Genomic DNA, 25694 nt, shown 5'->3' on the forward strand with positions numbered 1-25694 from the left:
TATAGCCAGAAGTGTGGCTTCCAGATCTAGGGAGGTGTTGATACCACTCTACATGACTCTGGTGCGCCCACAGCTGGAGTACTGCATCCAGTACTGGGCTCCATATTACAGGAGAGACATAGCTAGGTTAGAATCATTCAGTGCAGGGTCACAGGAATGGTAGCTGGGTTGGGAGGGATGACATATGAGGAGAGATTGAGGGAACTGGGTCTTTTCAGCCTTTGAGGGGGATTGTTGAGTGACATAGGTATGTGAGGGGATGCCATTTGGAGGAGGGCTGTGACCTGCTCTTCCCTTCAGTGGATGGCAGGACGTGTTCCAGTGGCACAAAGTTCAAGGAACCAGGCTCCAATTTGGAAGTCAGGAAGACCTTCCTGACAGTTAGGACTCCTAGGATATGGAAAGGGCTTCCAAGGGAGGAGGTTGAAGCCCCATCAGTGAGGGCATTCAAGGAAAGACTGGACAACCACATGTTGGCGATTACTGGATCTGGCTGGAGCTGGAGTTAGACTAGACGGCCCGGGAAGCCCCTTCTGTCTCACTCTGTTTCTAGGTTTCTTTCCACAGAAGTTGATAAACATCTGCATTTGATATAAAGGCCTGATCCACAATGAAAAAGGTTTAAGCTGTGATTTATTTCACTGGATCAACAATCATTTCTGGGTGGAAATGGCAACACTGGCCTTCTTGTGATTATTATTTATTACTTATAGTAATGAGGAATGATGAGTGCTGAGAAAAAAGAAACTAGGCAAGGCCCTCAGCCCTATTCCCAAGTCCATGGTGACTTCTGATAGCTAGTATGATTGATTAAGATAGGAGCCACCGATCGGTAACTGGCAGTGAAATGTTTTACAGAAAGATTGATTTCTGGGAGAAAAACTCAGTCACAAACTTCTCTGGGATGGTAATGGCCAAAAATAGTATAAAATAAGATTTCACCCCTCTCAGTGGATGCACAAAGTGACTCTACCAAATTAAGACCTCTAAGATACCAGGTATGATCAAGATAAATGAACAGTTTGGTTTTTAACAGGTGAGAATATAAAGAAAACATTTCACTATCTCAGGACCCAGTTTAAGAAAACACAGAGCTGCTGCTGCCACCTTCCTGTCTTTTTGTTTTCCCTTTTTTGTAACATCTAATACAAAAGTCATATGGTACAAGGTCATTGCACTCCATCTTTGCGTGCCAGCCCAGGGCAGGGGGCTGGGTCTGGGAAATAGGGTTGGGGTGAATCCTTTCAGAACCTGTCCCTTCGGAATCTGTGGGCTTCCTCTTGTGCTCAGCCCAGTCCTGCAAAGTGAGCTGAGCCAAAAGGAAGTCCAAAAACATTCCCAGACACCTGGCTTTGCAACTAGCAACCTGCCCTGTCCGGAGCAGCTGCAGGATGCAAGGAGGTGAGTTGCTAGGTGAGGTGCCGGCCCCCATTCCTGGTGACCGCACTTCCTCACTTGTTCCTGCCAGTGGTGGCGTGTTTATTTTATTTAAAACTCTTCTAGACTGTCTCTTACCATGTTCTTGGGATGGTTTAACAAGACAATATAAAATAAAACAAAACACAGGGTCCTAATAAAATTTCCAGCCAACAATAAAACCCCAATTAAAACAATCAAATCTTAAAGCATTGGGAGAATAGAAAGGTTTTAGCCTAGCACTGAAAAGAATAAAGTGATGGCGCCAGGTGAACCTCTCTGGGAAGTGAATTCCACACTTGGAGCGCCACTGCAGAGAAGGCCCTTCTCTAGGTTGTCAGGGAAGGTTCCCAGAGAAGGGCCTTTGCCCCAGATCTTAAGGGGTGGGCAGGCACATATGGAAGGAGATGCTCCTTCCGGTAACGAGGCCCTAAGCTGTTTAGGGCTTTATAGGTCATCACCAGCACCTTAAATTGGGCCTGGACTTCAACTGGTAGCCAGTGTAGGTGGAAAGGGACCGGTGTTATGTGTTCATACCTGCCAGTCCCTGTTAACAATCTGACAACTCTGAACCAGTTGAAGTATCCAGACTGTCTTCAAGGGCAGCCCCACACAGAGCGCATTACAGCCCAGTTGGGAAGTTACCAGTGCATGGATCACCGCTGCCAGGCACTGCCCATCCAGATAGGCATGTAGAAAAGGCACACGTGGAAAAGAGGTGCAGCGAATAGGTGTACCAGCTGCCGTCCTGCTGGCCAGCCTTCCTCCCCGCTTCCTGTTGCTGGCAGCAGAGACAGGCATGGAGGAATGGCTGAACTCCTGCGAGGGCCATGCAAATCTGGGCATGCTTCCCAGGAACTCAGACTCACTGCAAAGCAGACTGCCAAACAGAAGCCAAACGCTGGGAATCCAGCAAGCTTTCTGCATAAAATGGATTTCTCGCACATCCCTACAAGTAGGGCTGGTTCAGACAGCAGCTGAGTGCGAATTGCTTGCCTACACCCAGTGGCAAGGAGGCTGCCATTTGGGGGTTGAGTCCCCAAGCCAAAGGGGGCAAGAGAGGGTTCAGGAAGAGGAGAGGAGTGGCCAGCATCCACAGGATCCTGATGTCTCCTGGTTGGCCATCCTACCCACAACTGTAAAGAAAAGTGGAAGATGTTTTCACTTCTCTCCTGCTGAGATCACAGAGCCCTTTGTCTACGGACTGGCAATCCCTTGGGATCGAGTTCTAATTCTACCTCCATTCCCAACAGCCCTGGAAGACCCGAAGTGAGGAAGTCCTGTAGGAGCCTTTCCAGGAAGTCAGAACAGGGTAATAGTCCTGAAAAATAAAGAGCATGCCCACTCCACTTAGCCCTCTCTTCACAGTAAGGTGAGCACTGAAGCTCTCCACCCTGAGGATGGTCTCCGAGTTCCCATGCCTTCCTATGAATTTTCAGCTGCAACTTCTTTTGGTTCCTTCCATTCTAAACTTGACCAAAATATCTAGGTGGAGTCATTTGTCATAGTGTTAGCTAAGAAACATGCATGAGCATCCATGGATCTCTGCGTACTTGATCACCAAAAGTGGAATGTGGGACACCACACTGAACTGGTGGCGCCGTGAAGGGATATGGACATTTTCTCTGCTGCTCACCCTGTGATGCCACAGAAAGAAGACATTTCTTGATGTCACCATGAAGACAGATGTGGAAACCAAATCTTTCCCTGGAGATCTAGAGCTCTTTCATGCAAGCACATGGCAACAGACACCCAGACAGTAATGTAAACCAGTTGAACTAGCATTATGAAGTGTACATGAATTGCTGTGCTTTATTTTAAGAAGTATGTGTTAAGAGTCCATTGTTTCTTTTTCTTTATTTTTAATAGAAAATAATTTGGGGGTACATCTGTTGCAATGCCTCCCTGGAAATGGAAAGCCTTGCAGAACCATGACTTTGAGCAAGAAAACAGGGTTGTTTTGAAGTAGTCAGAAACATAATCTAATGTACTGTTTTCAGAAAAGGAGGGACTCTAAGTATACTTCAATGAAATTATGGAGTGGGGGCCTTATGGATGCATCTGAAATTAATGTGCAGTATCACAGCCAGAAAAAAAAAATCTGGTTAACTTCTCAGCATCCTGAAGGTGTGTGCTGATATATTAAAATAAGTGTATCTTTCATTAGTACTTTTTGGGCACTCTCTTCATCTTATTCGGGAAACTGAGCCAGCCTTTGATATGTTTCATCAAAGGTTAGAAACCCACTTTAATTGCACTAATCTGCTGGCATTCTCAGTCTTTAATTTCTTTTTCCTAAGTAACATTTGCCAGACCGTTAACCGATGAAATAACTAACTTGAGCTTGATCAAAGGTCAGCTAATAAAGGTGGGCTGGCCTTAGAGCAACAGACTTTAGATGCAAGAGGTCCTTTTGTGGGGTGGGAAGGGAAACTGAACTTGGGGGTTCTAGGGAGAACCAGGCTGAGTCCAGGGCTGTTGGGAATGGAAGCAGAATTAGGACTCGATCCCATGGGATTGCCAGTCCATAGACAAAGGGCTCGGTGATCTCAGCAGGAGAGAAGTGAAAATATCTTCCACTTTTCCTTTCCTTTCTGGTCATGGGCATGATGGGCAACCAGGAGACATCAGGATCCTGTGGATGCTGGCTGCTCCTCTTCCTTCCCTGACCCCTCTCTTGCCCCCATTTGGTTTTCCCCAAGATATTCCAACATCCGTGTTCTGTATAGTGATGCCACCAAATGCATCAGCTCATTGGCTGAAGCTCATCCATTCATAAAGTTCACCTTAAGTTCATTGCCTGGATTAGCAACGTGTGGGGAGCCATCAGATTTCCAAGGCTCAGCTCCATGGACTTTGTTGCAGCCCGAAGTCTGCATTCCTGGTGGGCGTATTGAGCATCCATGGGGCACTCGTCAAGAACTGAGACCTTCGCACTGTGCAAGGAGCATCCCTCTCTTGCGCCATGTTCGGCAGCCGTTGCTTGTGCTGCAGCAGAAGAAGGTTCCAGGTTGTGCTTACAAGCATTTGCGAACTGTCTCTTGGCTTGGCTTATTTTCTAAGACCAGACCAAGCATGAGAGGAAGTCTGTGAATGCCAGAGGGATGCCTTCCACAGAGTTTCATCCCAACCCTAGCCTGGATTAATGTGCTAGAACAGATAGTGAGCATGAGCAGTAATATAATACACTGACATTCCCCTACATTTCCAGTTATCGTATTGTCTAGACCAGCCTTCCTCAACCTTGTGCCTTCCAGACATTTTTGGACTACAATACCCAGAATTCCCAGTCAATGGCCCTGCTGGATGGGAATTCTGGAAGCTGTGGTCCAAATGTCTCTGAAGGCCATCAGGTTGGGGAAGGGTGATCTAGACCTCATGGAAGGTCACCTCCCTCACTGTTTTCCCTGTCTTTGTGGGCACAACTGCTCTGGGTCACTAAGAAAGAAGAGAATGTTTCCTCTTTTGTGGAGTTTTCTGCATAGTTCTTAGAACCCTGTATTTTTATGCGCACACACAAACATTGTATGTATGCGTTGAAACTGATATTCAAATCTATGTAGCTACATTCTCTCTCTCTCTCTTTCTCTCTCTCTCTGGTCAAAATGTTATTCTAAATACAAACTAAACATGGCAATGTGCCGTCCTCTCCCTACACATTCTGGGGAAACATAAAATCTGTATTTTATACATTTTATACTCATTCAATAATAGCTGCAAGTAATCCAAGCACAATGAAACACGCTGGGGTACCACAGCCCTGACCTTGGGTGACCTTCCCAGCCACTTTTGCTCCCGTTGTTTCACGCTGAACATTTACACAAGGAAAGAAAATGTCTCGGCTTTCTGCTAAATATGGAGAGAAGTGCTGAAGGTATTCTTGAGCGTAAACATCTCTAACTCAGTCTACTTTCACATTATTAGAAAAGTATTTACACTGTAGACTCCTAATGGCTCTACAAATGCCTTCATAGATGATAGCTGCAGATGAATAATTTGCGTATTAAAAATGAGAGCACAGAACTTGCAAAACTTAATGGGCCGCTTCCATTAATAGTCCACCCACAATGCGGTGACCATAGTCATGAACATTTGGGTCTCCGTCTTCCTCGTTTATGATGGCCAAAGACCCAGTCAATGGTTTTGGCCCCTCCAGTGTTTTTGACTACCAGGTCAATAATGACTCTTTAAGCAATTACATTTGGGAGAAGAAAAAAGATCTTTGCCTCGTTAAGAAGCTTGTTAAACCGGAGTGCAAAATGATGTCTTCTGAGCTACTGACTCCCAGTTTATTTTCTGGCACAATTAGAATTTCTGATGTGAGTGAAGGAAGAGATGAGAGCTATTGGTAAATAACTTTCACTCAAAATGGGTATAGGAGGTAAAAGCAAGTGAACCTTAAACCCCAAGCTCACCTATCTTTTTTTGGTCTGGGGAGGAGACAAATTTTTTTGGTGGTGGTAGAAGCAGTCTCCCAACTGCCTGGGAATTGCTAGTTTTATTACCTTCAAGTCCCTTTGTAATATGTCATCATATAATGTCAATCTAAGGGGACAAAGAGTTAATAAAATGGCAACTGTCGGATGCAAGGACACAGCTGGTAAACTCATTCCATTTCAAAAGACAAGTTCAATTTTGGAGAAGCTCTTAGCACATTCAGGGGTGGAAGGGAATGAAGGAAACACAGGCTGGGGCTAAATTTAAAAGGGAAGGGAACAAAGAACCAAACTTACTAGCATATTTTAGTTTAAGAACTCAAATAGCCAGTGGCGAATTCCACTTTTTAGAATGGAATTAAAATGGAATAGGGCCAGGAAGAAGTGACTGTAGAAATGGCAGGTATCAATTAGTGATAGCTGAGGAAAAGTGGACAGGGCAAGGTTTTCTGGGGGATTGCAAAGGACTGGATTTGGACCTCATGACCAGTTATGGCTGGTTGAACTCAGCATTAATACAAACTGTGGAGCAATGCCAAAGACAAGCAATGAAGCAGTCAAACGGTCATGCACAACATTTTCAGCCCAGTCAGGGATCAAGCTTAGGAAAGTCAAGATAACCAGGCACAAGGCCTTGGAACTGAAAGGACAGCATTGTTTCCAGCAACTCTTCCAACTCCAAAGTGTTCAGCAAAAGCTGTAAGAATCCTGTCTGGCATCCATCTGCAGCTTATCAATGGCTTCTGGAAAGCATCTTCTCTTGAGGGGCCCATGTAGTCTCCAGGAATCCTCTGCTGCCTCCAAACACTTCTCCTTGGCTCGTGGAATCTGGCCTGCCTGTCCGGTCCCCCTGCTCCCAGGGGCTTGGGAATCTCTCCATGCTGACTTTGGAGTGGATTCCCCTTTCCTTTTGCAGGGGTGGGTTCTGGACACACAGTGCTGAGGACGCAGGCTGTCTGGTTGCTCCGGCCCTGGCAGGTCCTGAGGCTTGACAGCTTCATCAAAGGATGACTCTTCAGTGGAGCATGATGTTCTGGGACGTCTCTTGGCCCATGGACCTGAGATTCTGCACCAACAGGAAGAGTGCCGTATTTCCTTTCTCCTTGAAATGACAGCCCTTTCCCATCCACTCCGTTTTGCCTTCTTTTGTTTCTCCACCTTATCTCTTCTGGTCAGCTTGGAGTAGCCACTCAGCCAGGCCATACTGATTCCATCTAATCCAGGTCCAATGCAGATGGCCTGGCTGAGATGATCGGTAGGCCCAGGGCTTCCACTTAGCCAATCTATTCAGCAGTAAAATGTCCAGACGCCTGAACAATAAGAATCTTCCAGCATCCATCCCAGAGCTGAGAGTGAGCTGTCACTGGACAGTCAGCAGAGTCAGGCTGCTGGTGAGAGGGGAAAGAACAGAGGACATCTAGTCCCCTGAAAAAGAACGCGTGTGAGGGTGCTTTCCTCTCTCAGAATGGGTGCTGGGAGAAAGTCCTGGGAGCTGAGACAGGGCCAGGAGCAGTGGTCCAAATCGTCTGCACTCTTGGCTCCCAGGTGTTGCTTTTCTCCCCCCAAAGGGTGGAAGACCTGAAACAGGCACCAGAAGAGCTTTGCTATGGACATAGCAGATGCTTAAGGAACCCTGCAGGGGTTTAGCACAGGGCTGTGCTTCCTAGACAATATTTGTTTCTTGTTTTCACTGATGTGCTAGGTTAAACTGTCCATTGCTAGGTTAAACTGTCAAAAAAAACGTTTTAATAAATAAATAAATAAATAAATAAATAAATAAATAAATAAATAAACTGTCCATTGCTTTGTGTCTAGACTAAGCCCATCCCCATTCTGCCTTGCTTTTCCTGGACCCAAAACGAATGTTTACCACCCTTTCACCAAAACCCAGATTGAGCGCCTTGGGGGTGAAAGTGAGCAAGGCTCCAAGAGGTGTTCCATGTGTCTGCGTCATGCTCAGCTGTGGCAACACCCAGGCTGCAGAACAGATGTGGAGGGCAGCCTGCAAGCCAGCTGTGCGCCCCTCAGGGTGCAGGGAGTACCAAGGGGCCCAGCACAAACAGCCCCAGGAGACTGAGAACACCTGCGCTAGGAGGAATGGGCTTGTTTCAGTGCCCATGGTGGCAACTGGTACCGGTGGGCCCTTCAACCCTCAGGAGGGATGGTCTGCAGGTACCAGGTCCCCACAGTATCACATACCTTGAGCTCCACCATAGAGAATGCCAAGAACCTTCCAGCAAGACTGTCCAGAGGACCTGGCCGCTTGCTCCCTTCCAGGTCTTTTTGCTATTCCTCTATAGCACGCTTAACACGCTGATTAATCTGGTCCCGCAAAGTTCTCAGAGCAGAAAAACAGCCACGTTGCCCCAGAGTGAGACAGATGAAGACTGACTACTGCAGATATTGTCTTCAATCTGGCAGCAGGAGGTCACGTCAGCATTCTGGGGTGTTCTGGAGAAAAGAGATCATTGTGGTTCCCATCCAAAGGTGAACAATGATGCCAACTTCCTCTCTTTGTGAATGAGTGTGAGCATCTTATTGTCCTGCTCTTCAGGTCATTTTCCTTCATTGTCACATGGACAGCACCCAACCAAGCTCTGTCAAGCAGGAAAGCCTGCATTGACAGCTTTATTTAAGGCTGCATTTTGTACTCGACTGAAATCAGATATCAAGTATTGACTTACTCTTAGGAGAGTAAGAAACAGAGGCCTTAAAATGACAGGCATCTTTGTTAAGGGAGACTTTTTAAAAAATTGTTCATTAAAAAGCACATCAAGAGAATTTTAGTTAAGACCAGAATGGGGGACCTTTCTTTTTCTCTCAAGGATCACAGGGTGATCTGTTAGGCATTGGTGAATGAGGAGGAAGCTGGTACAGCACAGGATCGGGGCCTTACATGGGTGTGCGCAAAGCCCCAAAAGGGAAGACTAAACTCTTTCTCTCCCTCTTTCTTCCACATCCACTGGGGTCTCTTTTTCTGATCTGTCCCTCTCTCTCCACCTCTCTGATCTCTTTCTTTTTTTTCCTGCCTGCCCGGCAAGCTGCCAGGTAAATGACAGAAACCTCTTAATTCCCTGCAGAAAATATTAGCAATTAGACCAAGGGTCACTGGTTGATGACCCCAAATTTAAATGGTTGTTGCCGTTTGATTCTGAGGTGATGCTGCCAGCTGCCAGCTCTCTTCCCTTCTCTACTTCTCAGGATTTCTTTGCCCCAAGTTCCATTCCTTCTGAATCTCAGATTAACTGAGAGATTTTGTAAAGGTAATGCAGGAACTGGAGCATGAAGATTGCCCTCAGCACTGATTTTTTTAATCCCAGTTTGTTTGCATCTTTTTGCCGGTATGGAGGACACTGATAAAATACTGCCAAGAAAGCGAACATGGAGAGATCAAATGCATGATTGCCCCATGATTCTTTGGTGTGTGTGAATTTTCAGGATGATGTTCATATGCATGGGCACTGTTGCAAGGCACAGAAAAGATTGCACGAAGATTGTATCAAGGACCCAATCTGCAGTCTTGTGTCAATGCACACGTGCATATTAATGCGAGAGTAATGAAGGGAAGCAAATGATACGAATTAGCAGCAGGAGACTGGAGCAAAATCTGCAAATAAAACACAGAAAATGGACTTTCGGGACTTTGCTTTCTGGGGTCTCCCTAAGGCATGTTTGGCTGATGGAAGCAGCCATTGGGCAGGACACGTCTGTTAGCTTCACTCTTGCACATTCAATCTTTTTTGATCTCAAGTTCTTTCCATCTGATTTATGGAGGAATTTTTGGACATTGGCAAAATTCTTGCCTGAAGAGGAACCAAACAAGTGGTGTGTTGGTGGTGCTCCTCACCTGTAGAATGTTTCTTGGAAGGGAAAACATGTAAAGTTGTCCGTCCACAGTTAGCTAGAGCAAACACACATGTTCCCAAACTGAACGGGTGGGATCTGCTGTACAATTTTATTCTATTTGGTTCAAACATAGACTACTTCCAACTTATACCCAGATCTGTAAGATCTTTCTTTTTCTTGTATTGCAGTAGAACATGGGCCATCCAATGTGGCTTGTTGGTACTACATTCAAAACAAACAAAAGGAAATCTTTCTTTACAGAGTGCCTAGCAGTGGCATTTGCTACCACAAGGTATAATCAGCAATTGTTTATTCATATCCCTCTTCTTCCTCTCAAGGGAAGTCCAAAGCAGCCAACAATATCACTATACAGAATAGAGCAAAGTCAAATTGTATGTCCTAACCAAAACTTCGGACCTGGTTACCTGAAGAATCATCTCCTTCCATATGTGCCTGCCCGCCCCCCTTAAGATCTGGGGCAGAGGCCCTCCTTGAAGGAGATGAGGAGGGTGACTGCCCGGAGAAGGGCCTTCTCTGCAGTGACACCCCAATTGTGGAATTTGATCCCCAGAGAGGTTTGCCTGGTGCTGACACTTTATTCTTTTCAACACCAGGCTAAAAGCTTTTTATTTTCCCAATGCTTTAAGGTTTGACTGTTTTTAATATGGGTTTTATTGTTGACTCATTAAGAATTTGATTAGAATGCTGTGCTTTATATTATTTTGTCTGATTGTTAAACTATCTCAAGACTATGGTAAGGGTCAGTCTAGAAAAGTTTTAAACAAATAAAAATAAATAAATAAATAAATATGTATATGACAATATGTAAAAAAAAACAATGGAACAAAATCATGGAGGAAAAGGCTATACATGGGTACTAACCATGGCGACTACAGTCAGAGGTAGCGTGCCCTGTGATGCCAGCTGTGGAAAGCAACACTGGCAGGGAACCATTCCTTTCACATGCTGCTTGCAGCTTTCCAAGAAACATCTGGATGGCTGTTGCACAGAACTGGATTAAGAACGTGTGAGCAACCCAGTTTCGGGCGGGAATCCATCAGATTTCCTCTGCTTGGGTCCCCAGACTCTGGCCCACTTTGTCTCTGCCCAAAGTCCACCCACTTCATGCACTTGTGTGGCAACTGGAAAGGGTCGAGTTCAAATGCAGTTCAGTTTCCAGACATGGATCTTGTGCGTTTTGCATGCTTAGTGCAAAGAATTAGACGATTCAGCACGACAAATTATGTCCTTTGTGCATTTTATGCAAAGAAATACTTGCTTTGTGTACCATGCACAAAGAATTACGTACTCTGGGGACCTTGCAAAGAGAATCCTCTAGTCTTTCCAAGCATTTGTGGACTTGTGCCTGGAAAAGAAGTCTGGGGAGTGCAAGAAAAGCTGTTTCTGCTCCGATCTTCACATGCCTAGACTTGATGACCACTAAACAAATCAGATTGCTGGACTAGATATTTGGTCTGTTTGTTCCTAATAAGGTTCTTCTTAAAGAAGCGTCCGCTCTGCAGAAGTCATATACGAAGGCCCGAATGGTAGAAAAATGGTGGGTGAGTATTTCATACAATTCAATTTATTCAAGGAGTCTCACAAAGAAAAAGGCATATTGGAAGAACATTATGCCAATGTTTTACAAACGTGCCCTTTGGAGGCATTTCAGCTGTTTGTGTTGTAGTTTTCAGTAATATTTTGTTTATGGATGTGGTTTTCTGTGGTTTTCTAATCCCACAGCTATTTGGCATCAATAAAGAATTAAGGATTTTCGCTGAACTGGATTTTTCAACATGGTCCAGAGCTCCACAATAACGGTTTCGCTACTCAGAAGCATAAGTTTTAATCTTATCCCAGAAGGATTATTTTACAGTGATTTAAGTGAGTAATGTTAATTAATTCCCATTAATGCTACCCGGAGAGAGAATTCATTTGAAGAAGTTCTTGAGTGAAGCAGGCCATTGGTCCAACTAACTCATTATTGCTTGTATGGACTAGTAGTAGCATTTTAGCATTTCAGACTAGATTCTTTCCCAGCCCTGCCTGGAGATGTGAGGGGCTGAAACTGCTTTCTTTTTGGTGGCCCTCTAACTGTGGAATAACCTCCTCACTGTGTCCTGGCTGACCCCAAATTTGTCATCTTTTGTCATCACTGGAGGCCCTTCTTCATGAACCCCCCACCCCAAATGAGGTGAGGGGGGGAACTGGCAAGGAAAAGGGCCTTCTCAGTCATTACACCTCACCTTTGGAATTCTCTTCCAAGGGAGGTACGACTGGCACCGACTTTATCTTGCTTTTGACCCCAAGTCAAGACTTTTTAAATCTTTTAAAAAATTTTTAAATCGAGTATCTGTTTTTAGACTGGATTATTGATTTGCTGCAGGTTTATTGTTTTATTGGTTACTGTTATTGGTCATACTGTGTTTATTTTCCTCCTGTTTCCTATTTATATGTTTGTACTCATAATGTGACTGCTCTCTAGAAGGCCAGATCCTGACGATGAAGCTCAAATACTTTGGCCACGTAATGGGAAGGAAGGACTCCCTGGAGAAGAGCCTGATGCTGGGAACAATAGATGGCAAAAGAAGGAGGGGACGGCAGAGGATGAGGTGGCTGGATGGAGTCACTGAAGCAGTTGGTGTGAGCTTGGGTGGACTCCAGGGGATGGTGGAGGACAGGAAGGCCTGGAGGAATGTTGTCCATGGGGTCGCAATGGGTTGGAAGCGACTTTGCTAAACAACAATTTATAATGTATTTTAATTTTACTATGTTTCATGGGTTTGTTTCTTATTGTTATGTATTTTTATCTGTATTTCAAATATATTTATATTGCACACTGTGAGCCGCCTTTGGCTATGGGGCGGTATACAAATGTGATAGACAGACAGACAGACAGACAAATACATCTTTTTGGTGGCATGTTAAAATGGCCCTCTACTCCAATGCCTTTAATGATCCATTTGGACACTCAGTGGCTTGAGGTGGATTGGCTATCCCGGGCCTTTTGTGGATTATTCTTTTGCTATTGTCTGCTGTTTTAGATGTTTAGAATTTTGAATGCTCTTTTCAGATTTGATGATATTTTTATTATATTTTGTTGTCTGTTTTTATTGATGGTTGTAAACCACCCACAGGGCTTCAGCTGTGGGGTGGTACAGGAAAGAAACTAATAATAGTAATAACAATAAAAATGACCCCCTTTTATAGCTTACTTTTGAAAAGGACCATAGGAAAAGAAGAGAAGCATCAAAAGAGAACCTGTGCATTGTTAGGTATGATGGAAGAACGGTCAAGAGGAATCATATTGACCTCCAATACTAAAGAAAGGTAGGTGTGGGGTTGCAAATTTGGTGATGGAGCTGCAGTGCAGATGGCATTAATTGAAAGCTGACAGGGAATTTCTGTCTGGATAAGATTATACATTTTCCAAAGGGATGAGCAGTCACAGCCCAGGCAAATTTTACCACAGGCGATGAGGCCTATCGGAAGGAACTGAAAGGAATGGAGTCATCAAAAATAGTTAATTCGATTCTGTTTTGGATTAAAATATTTGATTAGGCAACACAAGCTTTGGAACAATAGTCTAGACGTCACGACCCATAGGAAGTTCTGCTCACTCATCCAAGTGGTCCTGCCTTTCTCCCTTAGAGCAACTACAGAGACAAAACCATAGAAGGCTTGGTTCGGATGTGGAAGCTAATTCATCAAACAATTGTACCAGTGTTTACCTTGCAATAAGTTAGTCATGCTAGACAAAGTTGCAGGAAAGGTCCACGCTTTAAGCTTTCTCTCATTCTCTCTGAAGAAAGGGGTCCCCACCCCTGTGCTCCCTTCTTTCATCGGCTGTATACGGTTCTTTGTTCTCTTATGAGTAACTGTGTGCATAATTTATGTTGTACATTTAATCTTGTCAATTGCTGACAGGTGGTGATTAGTAGATCCGTAGCTATGCTGAGTTCATGAAATAAAGGGCATTGTTTGTATTCCATGAATTGCTAAGAATAGGGGAGTGAGGAATACACACACACACACACACACACACACACACACAGAGAGAGAGAGAGAGAGAGAGAGAGAGAGAGAGAGAGAGAGAGAGCACAAATGCATGTTAAACTTGAGCAAAAGATCTTGCACCTCACAGGGGAATCCGAAAACACATCATAGATGTGTGTCAACTCAGAAACAGCCCTACTGTAACAAGATGCTCCAGCCTGATGCCATTATTTCCTATATCTGAAAACATCAAAAGATTGGTATTCTTATAGTCTTCTCTATTCTTTGACAAACCTACCCCCAGTTTAATTTTCCAGTTTTATTAGTATCATATAGCCTACCAGCCTACTAACCTTCTGCACGCTCTGTCTCTACTCTCTGGTTGCAGTTAGTAGGTGCCGTATGAACTGGTTCTATAATATATGGGTAATATATTATATTATAATATATGGGTCTCATCCTTTATATATCACTGCCTTGTGATATATAAAGGATGAGAGCTATTAAAGCCATTTTAACACATTACAAAGAGGGTTGCATTTTGGATGATGCCATTTCATTCTGAGGATGTGAGAAAGGCTACAGATCTGAATACACCCTGTGTAAAAGTGTCCTTAATAAACAGAGATGATTGCCAAAGGTATAGAAACATTTGCTACAACACGTTCCTTCATATGGTGTCCTGATGGGTTACACCTGAGGGGTAGTAAGGGAGTTGGAGGGGTTACTCTCATATCCGCTGGCCTCCGCTGTTGACATCCCACGGAGAACGGGTGAGGTTCAAGAGGACTGGAGGTTGGTGTCAGTTGTCAGCCATTCCAATCTTCAAAAAGGGTAGTAGAAGGGACATGGAGAATTACAGGTCAGTTAGCCTTGTGTCCAGTCTGGGAAAGACAATGAAAAGGCTCATAATAGGAAAAGCTCTGGAATCCCTAGATAGGGAAGGGAGGTTGGTGGCCATGCAACACAGCTTCCACAAAAACAGGTCCTGCCAGACGAACCTTGTGGAATTCTATGACAAGGTTTCAAGGTGACTAGATGGAGGGGATGTGATGGATGTGGTTTACCTGGATTTCAGCAAGACAAAGTGCCACATTATATCCTGGTTGAGAAATTGAGGAGCTCTGGGATAGACCGATGCACTGCCCGATGGATTAGGGCATGGCTGATGGACTGAAAGCAGAGGGGAATTATAAGTGGGGAATCATCGGGATGGCGGTCGGTGATGAGCAGGTTCCTCCAGGGTTCTGTCCTGGGGCTGAACCTGTTCAATCTTTTCATCATCGACCTGGAAGAGAAGGTGACTAGTTTGCTGATCAAATTCACAGACAATATTAAAATGGGGATGGTGAGGAGCAGGTACTCTGGATCCAGAAGGATCTGGACAGACTATGGAAGTGGGCCGGGGACAACAGGATGATGTTCAATGTGGATAAGTGGAAGGTCTTGCACTTGGGGCATATGAATGGGTGTCATAAGTACAGGTTAGGGGACAAGTTCTGGAGAGCAGCACTTGTGAAAAGGATCTCTGAGTCAGCAGGGTGACAAGGCAGTCAAGAGGGCGAGCTCCACCCTTGGTTGCATAGCCAGAGGTGTGGCTTCTAGATCGAGGCAGGTATTACTGCCACTCTATATGACTCTGGTCCATTTGCAGCTGGAATATTATGTTCAGTTCTGGGCCCCTCATTACAAGAGGGAGGGCCACTAGGTTGGTGGCTGGTTTGCAGGGGAAGCCATAGGAGGAGAGACTGAGGCAGCTGGGTCTCTTCAGCCTGGAGAAGAGGAGACTCAGAGGGGACCTGTTAGTGACATACAAGGGGGTGTCATGCAGAGATTGGTTGTGGCCTTTTTTCTCTGCAGAGGGCAGGATGTGGAGCAAAGTTCATGGAGCCAAGATTCAAGGTGGATGCCAGGAAGTACTTCCTGACAGTTAGGACCCCTAGGGCATGGGATGGGCTTCCATGGGAGGTGGTTGAACTCCATTGGTGAGGGTGTTCAAGGACAGGCTAGACATGCACATGGTGGGCATGTCATGAGTGGAGCCAGCTGGAGCCTGGGGTCAGACTAGATGGCCCGGGAGAGCCCTTCTGACTCCCTGTTTCTATGTTTCTATGGTACATGCAGGGCACATTTTACATAAGATTAGGGCTGTCTGAAAAATCAGTGAGAACATAAGAGAAGCCCTGATGGTTCAGACCAAAGGTCCGTCCGGTCCAGCACTCTGCTCACATGGGGACAAGCCAGCTGTCCACAAGTTCCCTCCATGGAAAAGCTAACTGACCTTTAATTTTCTAGATCCCTTTTTGAAATCCTGTGTTCAAATGATCATGCTGCAGTGCTCTGATACAGAGGCCTGATCTTAGGAACTTGTTGCATATTTTGGTAAGAAGATCAGAAATTTCATATTTGAGCTCTTCAAGAACTCTAGGATGGAGACCATCTTGGCCCACTGATTCAGTAATTTCAGTTTATGCATAAGGTTGGGAATTTCATGTTTTGTCAATATTGTCTGCCTTAATTCCTTACACTCCCTTTCTGAATACCGAATTCAGGCACAGAATACAGAAATTCAGGCAGAAATCTATTCTGTATCCTCTGCTCTGAAGGCTGATGAATAGAATTCATTTAGTTTCTCTGCCATCTCCTGAACCTCCTTTAGTGTCCCTTTAATGCCATTATCATCCAGTGGCCCAACATCCTCTCTAGCTGGTTTCTCTCTTCTTATATATTTTTAAAAAATCATTATTGCTGCTTTTGATGTTGTTAACAATATGCTCTTGAATGTGTTTCTTTGCTTCTCTTATTGTCTGCTTGCATCTCCCTTGTGTGAATTTGCACTCTCTTGATGTATATGCAGGGAATGGTAATACACCACAAAATCATGCTGGCCAGCAAAGAAAAGTGTTTGACGTCATCCTTTTATTTCTATTTTTAAATGCATTTTTCTGTATAAATATCAACTCAACTAATATCTTTGTACCCTTCCTAGAGCTACCATGTTATTTCTCAGCTTTGTTACCCAGAACTGTACGTGGTATTCTAAGTACAGTCATACCACACATTTCAATAAAGACATTATTATATTGGCAGTTTTATAATTGGTTCTTTTTCCAGTGATCTCCAATGTGAAACAGGTGCTGAAACATGATCAGGGTTTTCATTGAGGTGTTAATAAGAACCAGAAGATCTCCTTTTTGACCTGTGACAGCTACTGTGATGCATTTAATGCTTGAAAACCTGGATAGAACATGTAATAAAATGCTGGGTTGAAAACAAGGTGACTAGAACAGGTACCAGACTCCCTTGCATAATCCAAGCCATTGGTGCCCCGTAAGTACAACACATGAGTAAGTATAACAGATGAGCAAGTATGAGGTATATATTATAGTGAATGATCTTTTGTTATGTTCTGTTTTATCTGATATTCAACATCTTCCAGGAGCATGTGGGATTTCAAGACATTCTCACATCCAGATACAGGCCTAACCTGTATCTTGTCATCTTCTAAGAAGAGATGATATCAAATGTGTTGATTTTTCTAAGAGAGAGTTGCACAGGATGTCCATTAACCAGCTAAGTTTATTCATTTGCAGATCAATAGTTTATTCGGCCTGCTCTGCAAATTAAATTCATTCATGCAGTGATTAACTGAAAAATTATATCTTTTCATCTGCGGGTTCAATATTTCTGTGCTCATGAATCAGGCTTCATTGGCAGAGGGGGGAAAGATCAAAGATGGTTGAAATCTACAAACCTTAGCTAATTTAATGTAAATACCAACAACAAATCACTTGCATTAATTGGGTCTTCAATCTTCCATAAATGAAAGGGCATCAGGTGCATAAACAAAGACCATAAACAGTGCCAAAAAGACCTCGAGATTTGGAGTGGCAGCAAATATAATCTAGAAAGATGCTTCTTTAAAAGTATCTGTTATTAAAAATGAAGCAAGCATTCTCTTACAACAGGCTGGAAATAAATTGTGACTTTGGATAACTAACAGTGTATTTTTAATCGAGTCCTGTGTGCCTAGTCTTCCTTCCTTCCTTCCTTCCTTCCTTCCTTCCTTCCTTCCTTCCTTCCTTCTGTCCTTCCAAGGAGCTCAAGGCACTTATGTGATCCACAGCCGCTCAATTTTATCCTCACAACAACTCCACAAGGTAAGTTTAGCTGAAAATCAAGGCTTGACCCCAAATCACCAAGAGAGCTTCATGCGGAGTGGGAACAACAATCAGGATTTTGAGGTTCTGAGTCTCAGTCCAATACTCAAAGCGCTACACCACACTGGCTCTGTTACAGAAGGGATAATGAGCAGTGACAGGCTGAGCAACACAAGAAACTGTATTATTTTTCAAAACTCTGTGGGTTTCAATTGCTAGTCCTCAGGAATTTTGCCGAAGGAAGCAGAAATGTGTTGAAAACACATTTTAGTAGCAACCAAGGGTACTCTCAGGAATGCTGCTTGTCTCAGTAAATCAGAAGGAGATCCGAGGAGGGACCACCAAATTTGATATAAAGTTTATATTGATTGATTGATTGATTAATACATTTCCTTTCAAGGTACTCAAGGGAGCTTATATAATTCTCCTCCCTCCTCTCCATCTCATCTCACAACAGCAATCTCTTGAGAGCCTGTGACTGGCCCAAAGTTACCCCGTGAGCTCTGTGGCTAGTGGGGATTAAAATCCAGACTGCCCGAGTCCCAGCCCTTCCCTCCTAACCACTACACCACCTCGGGCATTTTGGGGGATATCGGTAGGGCCAGCCCAGGGACGTTGGAGAAATCTGCAATGGACTCAGGAGGATGCTGGTCTCTAAGGACCTAGCCATGCATTCCCCCCCTCCCGCCCCGTGACATGGTTTCTGTAGACTTGTAGACCATTTCTTACACTGTACCTAATTTTATGCAATTTCAGTTATGAAAAATGCATGTGGGGGATTTGTGTAGTTTTGGAAGAACTGATTTTCACACATGCAGTGAGCATATTTGTGCAAAATCGGGTTCTGTCAATGAACGGATCTTACAGCATCCAAGCATCCCTGGCCAGCCCCGCTGTGAAGCAGGATGAAGCCATGAGCTTCAGGGAGTACCAAGAGAGGGCACCAGAGGAGATTGCAGAGTGGAGTCTGAAATTTACACTTTTGTAAAAGTGGGGCACAGCTGAGCTCTGTTTCAGATAAGAAAGTGTCCTGGGCTGGAGCTAAGTTTTGGCAGCAGCTCTTGGAAATGGACTTTGCTCATCCTATCCTTGCTTACGGTAATGTGATGTTGGAGGGGAAGACTCATCCAACCTGCCCAAGCCTTTTCAGGTAAATATCCAATGCCTTTAGTGAGTCTGATCTATAGCAATTCCCTCCAGAGGTTTGAATTTTGGGGTATAACGTATCTGGAGGTTGGAAGAAATGCCTTATATGTAACCAATGGATGGTTGTTACCTTGCTCAACTCCAGATATCAGAGGTATCCTATTGAAAATCTTCTAAGGGGAAAATCATTACGGATGCAAGAGAAATTCACTTGCTTGCTCAGAAAACATGCAAGCAAGGCCCATATGAAGCCCCAAGTACAAGGGGGAGCACTGCTGCAAGCAAGCGTCCGCTGGAAACACTTGCAAATGGTTGAGCATGTGCTCACATTTGGCTTGCTTCTGATTCCATTTGCTTTGATTGGTGCAAATTCCATAAGTAAAGCAAATAAATACTCTATACACTATGTTTACTTCCAGGGAATTCATATAGATTAAGACATTTGCGCAAATTTGGGCATATTTGTGTGAACCACACGTTGCTTGATATCTCCTTGATATATGCAAATCTTTGCAATTTGCACCTCATGCAAATCACAAAGGCAAGTGGGAACTGGGCATGAATGGGTGGTGAGAGGATGCTCAGGGCATGCGAGCCATCTTGAAGATTTTACCAAATAGTGAACTATTTCCTATTGGATTTCTATTGATAGGAAATTCCATAGTTTAACAGACTACCACTATAAGCTTCCATGTCTACTCAGCCTCACTGGAACTTACTCCCAGGGATAAGATTGTAGACTGAATTAATTAGGGTACAATCCTCTGCATGAACACCCTACAACTCTTAGCTTTCTCCAGGCAGAGTTCTAGGATTTTTTCCTGTCTAAACTTGCCCAGGTTTGCACCCTCAGGTGCCTTTTGTTAGACCAGAACCTATAGTAGGGTTAAACGGATCAGTCTCATTCCAGTCCATTTACGTTGTACACACGTCCAGTCATGAACCCATGATGTGTTTTCATTTAAGCATTTCATTTAAAAGACAAAATGTCTTTATTTTCCCTAACGCAGACATTTTGGATTCAATTCCCCTGCTCTACATTTTCTGTCCCTTAAAATATGCTATTTTGTATGCATATTTTGAGCCAAGAACTGCATCACAGAATTTGGAATAGCACGCGGTCCAAAGGACAACTTTGTTCTGATCTGTATATTCATCAAGAAAGAGTAAATTAGACTAGTTTGCTTAAAAATAGAAACCAAATGCAATTTTCTTGCAGCCCCAGGTGTATGGCTTCTCAACATTATGGACGGGCTGGAGTTGTGCTATTATGATACAAGGAAAAATATATTGGTAACCAGTATTTCCCCCTCTTAGGCTTAATTTTATCTGTCACATTTATTTCCCCCCTACTCAGTGTTTCATTTTAGTACAATTGAAGCCCATGTTCACCTGCATAAAAAAGAATAATCAATAGGTTGATGCAGAATAATTTTTTTCTGAGAATTCCGGGGTCTTACAGCAAGCCATTCATCATTTCAGGCTCTTTCTTTTGCAAAGGTCTGTTTTACAAGTTAACATGAAAGCAGAAATCTAATAAGTAGGTTACAATCCTACAAACTGCGTATGTCATGAAAAAATAAAAATAAACACACAAACAATGCATAAAATAATTCTGTGTCAACGAAAGAAGACGAGTCGTCATTGAGTCGTCTCATCTCAAGAGAAGAGAAATTTGCTTAAAATACTTCGGTTGCTTGTTTAGGTAATGCATGAACATAATGCTGAAAGCAACAGAATGAAATCCAATACGGACAAGTGCCAAGTTCTACAGCTAGGAAAAGGGAACCAAATGCACAGTTACAAGATGGGAGATACTTGGCTCAACTACACTACAAACGACAAGGATCTTGGAATTGTTGTGAATCAGAAGCTGAAAATGAGTCAACCATGTGCAGTGGCTGCTAAAAAAGCAAATGTTAAATCGGGCTGCATTAATAGAAGTATCGCTTCCAAATCACATGATGCAATGGTTCCCCTCTATTTAGCAGTAGCTCATGCCAAACAGCATGAGTATTGTTTCCAGTTCTGGGCACTACACTTCAACAAAGACACACAAAAACTGGAAACAGTTCAGAGGAAGGCAACAAGGATGATTCGGGGACTGGAAACAAAGCCCTGTGAGGACAGATGGAAAGAACTGGGCATGTTTAGCTTTCCGAAGAGGAGATGGAAGGGAGATGAGATAGGGCTCCTCAAGTACTTGAAAGGCTGTCACAAAGAGGAGGGGCAGGATCCTCACCGTCATTCCAGAGTGAAGGACATGGAATAATGTGCTCAAGTTACAGGAAGTCAGTTTCTGGCTGAGCCTCAGGAAAAACTGACTGTTAAAGCAGCAAAACAATGGAAAAAATTACCTAGGGAGGTGGTGGGTTTCCCCACACTGAAGGCATTTGGTTGGAGACTAGCGAGGAGAGTAGAAAGTTGGGGTGTCAGTTGATTTTAGCGTTGTGTACTTTGAATTAATCAGCGTGATCCATTAAAGCCAGGGAAGCATGAGGGATCCAGTTTGGAGGGAAAAATCCATCAGATTCTCTAGGCTCAACTCTCTGGTCTTCATCCTGCTTCCCTTGACCACCACCTGACCCACTGCCTCCTTCCAAAGCCTTTGTCTGGGATCCAGCAGGAAGCCAGCCTCCCTTTGTGCCCTTTTCTCATATTGTAGAACAGTCACACAAACATGGAATCTGTCCAGCAAAGGGCCGCTAGGATGGTGGCTGGTCTGCAGGAGAAGCCATGTGAGGAGAGACTGAGGGAGCAGGGTCTTTTCAGCCTTGTGAGGAGGAGACTCCGAGGGGACCTGTTAGCAACATGCAAATATGTGAGGGGGTGTCACACAGAGGTGAGTCATGACCCTTTTTCCCCTGCAGTGGAGAGCAGGACAATGGCCCCAAGCTCAGGGAGCCAAGATTTAGGTTGGATGCCAGGAAGTACTTCCTGATGGTTAGGACCACTAGGGTATGGAATGGGCTTCCACAGGAGGTGGATGAAGCCCCATCGTTGAGGGTGTTGAATTGAAAAACCATGGATGTCTATTTATGTATTAATTAGATTTATATCCCACTTTTTATGATAAAGTGGCTTACATCATTCTTCTGCTGCTGCTCTAAGTATTATCTTCACAACAACAACCCTGTGAAGTAGGTTGGGCTGAGATTCTATGACTGGCCCAAAGTCACCCAGTTGGCTCCATGGCTGAGCAGGGACTCAAACCCAGATCTCCTGAGTCCCAGTCCTGTGCTCTTAAGCACGACACCACACTGGCTCTTGAAGGGAGATGCTTTGATTAATCAGAGTGCCTGGTTCTTTCCAATATAATGTCAACACTGCCCTGTCACATGCCCTTCTGCTGAATCTGGGACCATGTTGTGAGCAAGCTCTATTTTCACAAAGAAGTGAAAGCAAACCAAGTCCAAACAATCTCCTCTTTTGTTTGCACGAGGCATAATGGAAAGGAACAGATGGGTGAATGTTCAAATATTGTGAAGGCTGGGATCCTTCTGCCAATGACGGACATGATAGATGGTCCAGATCCAAGGCATTTTGAACTCTCGATAATACCCCCCAAATTAAGACAAAGCATTGCTGAAATGTAAATAGAGTCCGCGCCCCGAATCAATCATCTTTAGATCGAGGGCCATTAATCAACCTCCTCTCTCTCAGTTTTCCTCTGTCCAGCTGCCGCTGGCGCTGCTTTGTTATGCCGCTCACCAGCCGCCCATGCGTGGCACCCGCCCCAGAGGAGGCTGCTTGGGCAAGGCTGCACATGAGGCGAGGGGCTCTGCCTCCTCCTGCCGGATCTGGGTCCTCAGCAGCGGGCGGGCTCTGGGCTTTCCGGAATAGATGAGAGAGCCCCCTTCCGGGCACAATGTCACATTTCCTTGGGAATGCTGTAGCCAATGCGGAAGGGGAAATGCGGAAAGGTCTCAGACGACTTGCTGCCTTGCCCACGATATAAATGTGAACTGATTCACATCTATCACTACCATTAATGAAAAGGGGGAGGGGGAGGAGGAATGGAAGGAATTGAGAGAAACTGAGATTGACAGATTTGTCCATGTCTTCTCCTGCATGCCTCTCCTTGGGTGATGTCATTGCACAAAAATGGTTTACTGGGACCATTATGGGAGCCCTGCATGGGCTGCTGTCCCAGGTAATGGCCAGGTGAGGCTCCTGACTCAGCTGGGCTGCTGAACTCCAGCCCCAAAATGCATTCATCATCAGGGAGCACCACAGAAGGTTCCTATGAAGCTCAAAAGCAAAGCACCGTTCCCTGATTCCAGCAACAAGCACTGCATCGTTGCAGTCTTGTATTACCATAGACTTAGCATATGTACATAAGAACAGGAATGGGCCCAGATTTAATGATGCAAAAATATGCATTGCCTATGCAAGATCAGGTCAAGGGTCTATTGACCTCTGCTTCCAAGGGTGGTCAACCAAATGCTCCTCAAGAATCTCACAAGCACATATAGATGGAAACAGTCAGTTTCTATGGCTTTCTTGAGACTCCGGCTGAAGCTAAAAAAGCAAGGATGCTACAAATAACACCAGACAAAAGTTGTTGTGCATTGTCCACTTCCCCAGGATGGTTTTCGCTTCATTTCAAATGTCTGAAACAACAGGCAGATTCTTTGCAAATTGGCTTTTTGTTGACAATTCACACCTAGCAAGCTACAGCCACTGAAAACTAGTCTAAATTGTTGAATGCAAGCTAGAAACTACTTCCAAAGCCCTTCCTTTTCAGGAACACTGGGCTCCACCCTCTGGATGGGTCCCTCTGGATAAGGGCTAGCTCCCTAGATCTACACAGGCCTTCTAACTGGGTAGCTCTTCTATCTCTACACCACACCATGGGGTCAGGGACTGGACAGGGCATGGGCTCACCTTCCTTCTCCCCTTGGTCCCCCCCTTCTCTTCCAAACACTGTCTGTTCCCATGGTCTGTCTAAAAACCCAGGGACAGCCACCTTGAGACAACCACACCCTCCTCTGCCCTCTCAACTCTCACACTCCCCATTTCCTAGCCATCACCATCCTCATCTGGAGAGTCGATGCAGCCCTGACCTTGGAGATGCACCCAGAATGACTGCCTCATAGAATCATAGAATAGTAGAGTTGGAAGGGGCCAAGAAGGCCATTGGGTCCAACCCCCTGCTACTGCAGGACACCAGTTTGCACCATCCCACTCAGATGGCTGCCCAGTTTCACCTTGAATTCCCCTCGTGTGGGAGAGTATACCACTTCTCTAGACAGCTATCATATTACTCTGACTGTGAGGAAGCTTTTCCTGATGTCCACCCTGAATCTGGGTTGTTGCAACTTGAGTTGATTATTCCATGTCCTACACTTTGGCATCAGCAAGGAGAGATCTTGACCTTCCTCTTTGTGAAAGCCTTTGAGGTACTTTGAGGTTCCTCCTCATCTTCCTCCTCTTAGAATCATAGATCAGAAGAGTAGAGTAGAGTGGAGTGGAGTGGAGTAGAGTGGAGTGGAATAGAGTAGAGTGGAGTGGAGTGGAGTAGAGTGGAGTGGAGTGGAGTAGAGTGGAGTAGAGTAGGAAGGGGCTATGAAGGCCATCGAGTCCAACCCCCTGCTACTGCAGGACACCAAGTTACACCATCCCACTCAGATGGCAGTCAGTTTCTTTTTGAAGGCCTCTAGTGTGGGAGAGTCACCACCAATCTAGGCGGCTGGATCCACTGAAGGAGGTAAAAAAGGTGTCTATCTGGAGGAGGGTCTTCTCTGCTGTGGTGCCCCAACTGTGGAATGTGCCCCCCAGGGAGGTTTGCCTGGCACTGACTTTATAATCTTTTCGGCTCCAGGTAAAAACCTTTTTATTCAGCCATCATTTTAAGAACTAAGGATTTTAGATGCGTTTAATATTACAGTCACATTTTCTTTCTGTTTGCTGAATTATGAATGTTATTTATTTATTGTTTGTTATTTATTATTTTAATTGTTGTAATTATTACTGCTGATTGTAATTTTTATTACTGTTTTAATTATTGTAAGCTGTCCTGAGATGTTTTATCAGGAAGGACGGGGTAAAGATGTTTTAAATAAATAAATTACTCTGACAGTGCCTTGTTCTTTTCCAAGAGACAGTAAGAAGTCTTGGGGGAACACTTACATGGTCACTCTGCTTGTGAGGAGTAAACCTTGGAGATTCATAGGATTTGTATAATTTCTGTTTCTTATTTCCAAATATAACTGTCGAAGATGGGATGCACACTATTCCAGGGAGCACCTATCCAAGGCAGGCTCAATCCCCCCCAAATAAATATAATATTTTTGGATTGCCCCCTCAGCTAGCTGCTAGATTTGATCTGATCTCCCTCCTTCCAGGGGGAAGGTGTGCAGCACCCATACCTATCAGCTCTCAAGTCCTCATTTAAATGAATGTTGTTGTTGTTGTTAGTCGGGAAGTTGTGTCCGACCCATCACGACCCCATGGACAACATTCCTCCAGGCCTTCCTGTCCTCCACCTTCCCCCGGAGTCCACCTAAGCTCACGCCAACTGCTTCAGTGACTCCATCCAGCCACCTCATCCTCTGCCATCCCCTTCTTCTTTTGCCATCTATTCTTCCCAGCATCAGGCTCTTCTCTAGGATATCTTCTAGCAATCAGTGTTAATTAAAGCTGTTATTAGCTATACAAAAGAGTGCTTGCTATTAGCTCTACAAAAGCTGTA

The 25694-nt window shown here is 44.5% G+C and overlaps 1 long non-coding RNA gene across 1 annotated transcript; it reads left to right on the top strand.

The window, feature by feature from the left end:
* Positions 1-305: 305 nt before the first annotated feature.
* On the top strand, positions 306-22014 carry LOC123023181. Its single transcript, XR_006414669.1, has 4 exons — positions 306-321; positions 3099-3104; positions 15571-15662; positions 21983-22014. It is a non-coding gene; the product is annotated as an uncharacterized LOC123023181 (long non-coding RNA).
* The last annotated feature ends 3680 nt before the right edge of the window (positions 22015-25694 follow it).

Source organism: Varanus komodoensis, unplaced genomic scaffold (genome assembly GCF_004798865.1).
Source record: "Varanus komodoensis strain SLA01 unplaced genomic scaffold, ASM479886v1 scaffold2, whole genome shotgun sequence".
Classification (NCBI taxonomy): Eukaryota; Metazoa; Chordata; class Lepidosauria; order Squamata; family Varanidae; genus Varanus; species Varanus komodoensis.